Source organism: Octodon degus, unplaced genomic scaffold, assembly GCF_000260255.1.
Source record: "Octodon degus isolate 3935 unplaced genomic scaffold, OctDeg1.0 scaffold00229, whole genome shotgun sequence".
Lineage (NCBI taxonomy): Eukaryota > Metazoa > Chordata > Mammalia > Rodentia > Octodontidae > Octodon > Octodon degus.
In genome coordinates this window covers 3144965-3152558 of record NW_004524805.1, presented here as the reverse complement: position 1 = coordinate 3152558, position 7594 = coordinate 3144965, and the positions used below count along the sequence as shown (strand labels likewise).

Here is a 7594-nt window from a genome sequence, read left to right as displayed (position 1 = left end):
GTTCAGGGTCTCACTACTAGATCGAACTTGTAGTGATTCTCCTGTTTACAGCCTCCCAAGTGCTGAGATTATAGGCGTGTGCCACCATGCTCAATCTTAGTCATACTCTCAGCACACCCTGGGGGCCGGGCCAGCACAGCAAGCTCAGGGATCAAACCCCAGCTTGCAGGCACTTTAATCTGCTGAGCTATTTGGCCGATCTTGAATTTATATATTAATTCTAAGAATCTTCTGCTTTAACTTTTGATGCTTATATAAGAAATAGTATCATCTACAAAGTGATACTTGACCATTTCGTGTCCTATACTCTATTCCTTTTATTTCTTTCTCTCAAGTGATTTCTTTGACTAACATTTCAAGTACTCTGTGGAACAGGAGAAGTGAGTCCACAGCCATAAGGCTCCTTCTCAGAACAGTTTTCATTGTGTCCCAAGGTTTTGCTATGTAGTTCCTGATCTTAGACGGTCTGTTTTCAGTTTTTCCCTACTTGTCTATTCATGGTTTTTATATTTTATTGGTGCAACTTTAATAAATCACATGTGCCTATGGGTTTATCTGGGTGGTTTTTTTTTTTTTTCTGAATTCTCAAACTTGTTGGAATATAAATTTTCAAAATCGTTCCTCAGAATCTGCTGGATTTCCACTGTGCCCACTGTGATTTCACTTTTTTAATTGAGAATTGCACTGATCTGGGTCTTTTCTGTACTTATTTTGGTAAATTTAATTGGAGGTTTATGAATCTTGTTTATACTTTTCAGAGAACCAACTCTGATACATTGATCCTTTGGATTTTTTTTAGTCCAATTGCATTGATTCTTACTATATTCTTTATAATTTCTTTCCTCTTATAAATTTTGGATTTATTTGGATTATTATTGCTTTCTAGGACTTTTCTAGGACCATCAGGTTATTTGTTTTTAATCGTTCTGTTGTTCTAATGCTAGTGCTCATGACTATAAACTTCCTTCTCAGAACTTATTTTATTGTGTCACACAGGTTTATTGCATGTAGTATTGTCACTGTTATTTGATTCTAGGAACTTTTAAATTTTTTCCTAATTTTTTAATCTGTGACACATTAATTATTTAGGAATATATTTCTTAATCTCTATGTGTTTGTGTAGTTTCTGTGGTCTCTTTTGCAGGTGATTTCTAGCTTTATTCCATTGTGATCTGATGGAAAACAGGATGAAGAAACATGAAATAAGAGATAGAACATAGAAAGTCCAATGCGCCATTAGCCATCTGATCTTTCACAAATTGGACAAAAATGAACTCTGGAAAAAGATATCTGCTTAACAAATGGCACTTGGGTGAATTATTCGCATGCAGAGTAGTGAATCTAGACCCGTATCTCTCACCCTGTAGTCAAATCAAACCAACATGGGCCAATTACCTAAAAATTGAACACTGAAATAGAACACTGAGTCTACTGGAAGATAAAATAGGTAAAACACCTGAAGATGTAGTCATGGACAAAACTTCCTGAATGGGACCCCAAGAATCAACAAATGGGATTATGTTAAACTAAAAACTTCTGCACAGCAAACGAAACACACAACAGATTGAAGAGACAACCAAGACAATGGGAAAAATTTGCCGGCTACTTCTCTGAAGAAGGATGCTATCTAGAACATATAAAATCTTTAAAATACTAAATTCCTCCAAAACAAAAGGCCCAATAAAACTCACAACTGCACTGAATAAATACCTCTGAAAAGAAGAATAGAAATGGTCAATAAATATATTTTAAAAGTTCAGTATCTTTGTCTATCACCAAGATCTCAAAACACAACAGACACTGCTAGAGATGTGGGGGACAGAAATCCTCAAAACTAAAATTGAAGAGCAGGGAATATAGTTCAGTGAGGCAATCCCTGCCTAGCAAGCACAAGGCTCTGAGCTCAACTTCTGGTACCAAAAACAAATAAGTTAATCTAGAATTGAAATTCCATTTGGTCAAGCTATCTTCTCCTGGGTGTATTTCTCACAAAAGTTAAAATCATCATATTATAGCCATATACGCATACCCGTGTTTCTAGGAGGACAAGTCACAGTTGCTAAGTCATGGAAACATTGCAGATGCCCATCAGCAGAGGAATGGATAGAAGAAATATATATATCCACAACTGAATATTGCTTAGCCATTGAGAAGGATAAATTTGAATCATTGATAGAATAGTGTATGGGCTTTGATATCATAATGTTATATTTAATAAATCATACACAGAAGATTAAGTATTGTAAAATTTCTCTTAAATGAGGAACCCAAAATATAAATAATTTCAAGAACAGAGTAAAGGAGAGATGGAAAAGTAAATGTTTTGGAAATGGGGAATGCAATCTTGGGAAGGAGGAAAGGAAATAAAAACTTGATCCAGATATTTTACACAAGTAGTAATGAATGTTTTCACAAATTGTGATAAAAAAAATCAGTAAATGCTTCTGTCCAGGGCCATCTAGGCCTATAAGAGCATTACAGTGTGTCCTTAGTCACCTTATTCGCTGAATCTGGTGCTGTGTGACTTCTTGCCCTTCCCCAAAGTCAAAACGACCATGAAACATAAATAATTTGAATGAACTCGGGATATCAAAGCAATCATCAATGAAGTAAAAGGCATGAAAGAGTACATTCAAAACTACTTTAAAAAGTGGCAAAAAAATGGGACAAGTATGTTCAAGGAGGGGAATTGTTTGAGAGGGACTAATGGCAATATACGTTTTACTATAATATATTTAAAAATCTAAGTACCATTTGTGTTTTTCAATCACATCATATATAATACATAAATATATAGCATATATAAATTCTCCAATAAGACTATAAATATTATGTATCAGAAACATATACTAATAAAGGTAAACTAGAGATTGCCCCACTTACATCTCAGGGAAGTACTCATTAGATGTCTCAGCTTCTCTATCTTTCAGACTTTTTATATGTGGGATGTAGATAATAAGCATGCTTGAGTCACATGTTCAAGTACTGGAAGCATAATCCTCAAATTCATATTTCTCTATGGATTTATCAAGGTGGGGGCTTTCAAGAGTTAATTAAATGAGGTCGTGAGGATGGACCTTCAAGATGGCATTTGTGTCTTTAGGAGCAGAGCAGAGACCTGAGTTTGTTCGTTCTTATTCTTTTACCATGTGATACACTCCACCACGTTATGACATAATAACAAGGACCTCACCATGTTTGATCCTCTGATCTTGGACTTCCCAGTTTTCCAGAATATAAGAAACACACTTGTTTCTTCATATACTATCCAGTCTCAGGTATTGTGCTGAAGCAATACAGAATGGATAAATATAATGACCAAGAAGATTCAATGAAATAACACATAGCAAGTGCTGAGCATAACATCTATGGCATTATAATCTGGCTATTTTTTACATTTTATTTATTTATTTTAAAGAGAAAAAGTTTTTAAAAGCATTAAAATTATACAGAATTTCAAAACAAGATGATAGGAAATCAACAATATTCTACTGCGTATAGTTATCTCCAAAGTATTTGTTCAGATTACCAGATATAGACATGCAAAATTGTTTAAAAAATTAAATGTTAACTATTCATTTCACTAAACCAATAGAAATTAGTAGTGCAATTTTCTTAGCTATCTTATGCATGTATATATACATGCATATATATATATATATATATATATATATATATATCTCACCCCCACTTCATTCCTTCTTTCTCCTTTCCCTCATCCCAATTGTTCACATCTTGAAGACACAAGTATAGTCAGAGAGTTCATGAACAAAACCAAGTGGCGTGGGTAATACCTCAAAGAATCAACACCTTATTGAAAAGCATTGCTCATAAAAAGAAAACACCAACGAAGTGAAAAGAAAACCCACAGTTTAGCCAAATGTCTCACACAAAAGGTTTGTATCAGGAACATATAAAGAATTTTTAACAATTAGGTCTTAAAGTTCAAAGACCCAACCAAAAATGGGCATCTGAGATGAAAACATATTTCTTAGATGAAGGAATACAAATGGCAAACAGATATATGAAAAAATGGTCAGCATCATCGGTCTTTCAAGAAATACCAATTGAAACAACACCAAAATTTCATCTCACCCTATTCTATCTTGATGATAGAATGGCTATCATCAAGAAGTCGCCCAATGAGGCTGTGGAGAAAAATGAACTCTACACTGTTAGTGGGAGTGTAACTAGTACAACCACCATGGAAATCAGCATGAAGATTAGAGGTCCCATTTGACCCAGCTGTTCTACTGAGTTTTCTTCCAGAAGAACTGAAAACATCATACCACAGCAAGATATGTGCACCCATGTTTATATCAGTGCAACTTATTATAGCTAAATCTTGGAAACAACACAAATGTCCATCAAAAAAGATGTGGCATTTTTATACAAGGAAGTATTACTCAGCTATAAAGAAAGATAAATTTGAGGCTTTTATAGGTAAATGGATGCAACTAGAGACCCTACTTGTAAGTGAAATAAATCAGACCCACATGTGTAAACATCATATTGCCTCTTTAGTGTAAGAAACTGAATGAGAAAACAAAATTTGAAAGTTACAATAGATATAGTAAAAGGAAAATAAATTGTTCTAAAGTCTAGCTATATTAAAGTATCAATTAGAAAGAGGACTTAAGGATGTCTGCTATAATGCCTTCATCTCAAAATAATGCCAAGTTGCAGAGAGGTTAATTACCTAGAAGGCTAAATCTGCCTCTAAGGGAACTGACCATAGCTTTCTCATGGTCCTTGCTGGTTTGAGGTAGACTGAGAACTGGACCTGACCTCCGACTCTCTCACCTCATTGCTTTTCCTGCAGCATTCTAATGTTACTAGAATTGATTTGAAGATTGAAAACATTTTAAGAGATTGACACTACTCTACATCAATGGTTGTACTTGACATAGTATTGGCAACTTGAGAGACTGCTGTCAGATGCCTTTAGAGTGTTCTGATAACAAATTAATTTTAAAAATCTATAATGAACTAAACAATACTATCCTCGATTCCAAACAAAAAGACACCTATGAGTCATTTATGCCTTGGAAGCAAACCAAATGTATCTGAATATCCGGGCCTTCAATGTCCTTCCAAACCCTCACCATGAACTGTAAAGAGTATGTGCGTGCATGTGACTAAGTCCATAAGGGTGTAGGTGGGCACACGAACATAGATGCATTTGCTTGTGCGTGAAGACAAGAAATCTAGCCCCAGCCAGTGAGTGAGCAAACGAGCGAGGAGGAAGGCGCTCTGGGCAAAGGCGCTGCAGCTGCCATTATCCTCTGTTTCTCTGCTGTACTGACCTCTGTGTCCTGCCTGATCCCACTTGTTTGCAGCATATAGATTGGTGTGTCCATTTAATACAAGAAAATGGAAACTGAGCAGCCAGAGGAAACCTTCCCCAACACTGAAACCAATGGTGAATTTGGTAAACGTCCTGCAGAAGATATGGAAGAGGAGCAAGCGTTTAAATGATCTAGAAACACCAATGAGATGGTTGCATTACGAATTCTGCTTCAGAGCAAGAATGCTGGGGCAGTGATTGGAAAAGGAGGCACCTCCTTGTCGAGGTGGCTGGGGTGGTAGCACAGCTCAGAATCTTCCTCTTTCACCACCACCACCACCTAGAGGAGGAGATCTAATGGCCTATGATAGAAAAGGAAGACCTGGAGAACACTATGATGGCATGGTTGGTTTCAGTGCTGATGAAACTTGGGACTCTGCGATAGATACATGGAGCCCATCAGAATGGCAGATGGCATATGAACCACAGGGTGGCTCTGGATATGATTATTCCTATGCAGGGGGTCGTGGCTCATATGGTGATCTTGGTGGACCCATTATTACTACACAAGTAACTATTCCCAAAGATTTGGCTGGATCTATTATTGGCAAAGGTGGTCAGCGGATTAAACAAATCCGTCATGAATCAGGAGCTTCTATCAAAATTGATGAGCCCTTAGAAGGATCCGAAGATTGGATCATTACCATTACAGGAACACAGGACCAGATACAGAATGTACAGTATTTGCTGCAGAACAGTGTGAAACAGTATGCAGATGTTGAAGGATTCTAATGCAAGATATTTTTTCTTTTTTATAGTGTGAAGCAGTATTCTGGAAAGTTTTTCTAAGAGTAGTGAAGAACTGAAGGAGTCCTGCACTTTTTTTTTAATCTGCTTCTGTTTAAAAAGCCAACATTCCTCTGCTTCATAGGTGTTCTGTATTTGAGGTGTAGTGAAATCTTTGCCATTCACCAGATGTAATGTTTTAGTTCCTTACAAATAGGGTTGGGGGGAGGGTGTGCAAAAACTAACATTGAAATTTTAAAACAGCAGCAGAGTGAGTGGATTTTATTTTTTGTTTATTGTTGGTGGTTTAAAAAAAAATTCCCTCCATGTAATTATTGTGAACACCTTGCTTTGTGTGGTCACTGTAAACATTTGGGGGTGGGACAGGGAGGAAAGTAACAATAGTCCACATGTCCTTGGCATCTGTTCAGAGCAGTGTGCAGAATGTAATGCTCTTTTGTAAGAAACGTTTTATGATTTTTAAAATAAATTTAGTGAATCTAAAAAAAAGAAATCTATATCACTCCAACAACAAAAGAGAAGTCACATAATAAATAGGTAGATCCACACAGAATCCCCAGAGAAGACCTACAGATACTGCACTTTTTACCCAGAAGAATTTCAGAGACAGAGCTGTGAGAGACTATTTCTTTGGCACAGTCTGTAATGGCTAAACCCCACCAATCGGTGTAAATGTGTTTTCCAGTCTGTGTTTACATGCAGCTATAGTCCCCATGCCATTTGGACCTGACCTGCTTCTGTGCCTCATATACAGATATTTGGAGACCTTAGAGACAGCTAGTGAGCCTGCGCATTCTGCCCAGTGTTTACTACAAAAGAGTCTCACTACAGATGACTCACTTCAGGAAGATCTTAGATGCTAGCATTTACCAAATACTTTCCATGTTCCATCTACTCTTCTAAGGATTTTTAACACTGTATATTTCTTCATATTTACAACTTTATGGCCAGCTACTAGCATAAAACGCAACAGGTACTAAAAAATTTACAAAATCATTTTAAATGGACTTACCTATCTTCCCACAGTAAGTGAAAAAAACCATAAATTAAAGTGACACATGAGAGGCTCCAGAGGCTCTACTCTTTGCTATTCAGCTCTACCACTTTTAATTCTACCCTATACTTTCCTTAAGATACATGTTTCTTATTGTGAACTAATGGCTCATATTCCCTCAAAATTAGTATGCTCGTTATGATTTGTGTCTAGTTATTCCCCAAAAGCCTCATGAAGTCATTAGGGTAGAATTCTAGAGATTAATTCATGATTCAGAGCTGGGATTATGAGTGTGAGCGCTGCTGGGATTATCAGTGTGCTACATCCAGCATGGGGCTGATAGCCTGAATGCAATAAGGGGCTGATAGCCTGAATGCAGACTTGCTGTCTGTTGCCATTGTTGCCACTACTCCTCCCTTTTGCTCTTGCTGTTTTGATTTTTTCTACCACCATGAACTACTGCCCTCTTCCATGTGCCACTCTGCCTTGGAGCCAACTGAGTATGG

At 36.8% G+C, this 7594-nt stretch overlaps 1 pseudogene across 1 annotated transcript; it reads left to right on the top strand.

The window, feature by feature from the left end:
- The first annotated feature begins 5618 nt into the window (after positions 1–5618).
- LOC101560440 lies at positions 5619–6094 on the top strand (annotated as a pseudogene). The gene has a single exon (XR_002818980.1). The product of XR_002818980.1 is annotated as a heterogeneous nuclear ribonucleoprotein K pseudogene (transcript).
- The last annotated feature ends 1500 nt before the right edge of the window (positions 6095–7594 follow it).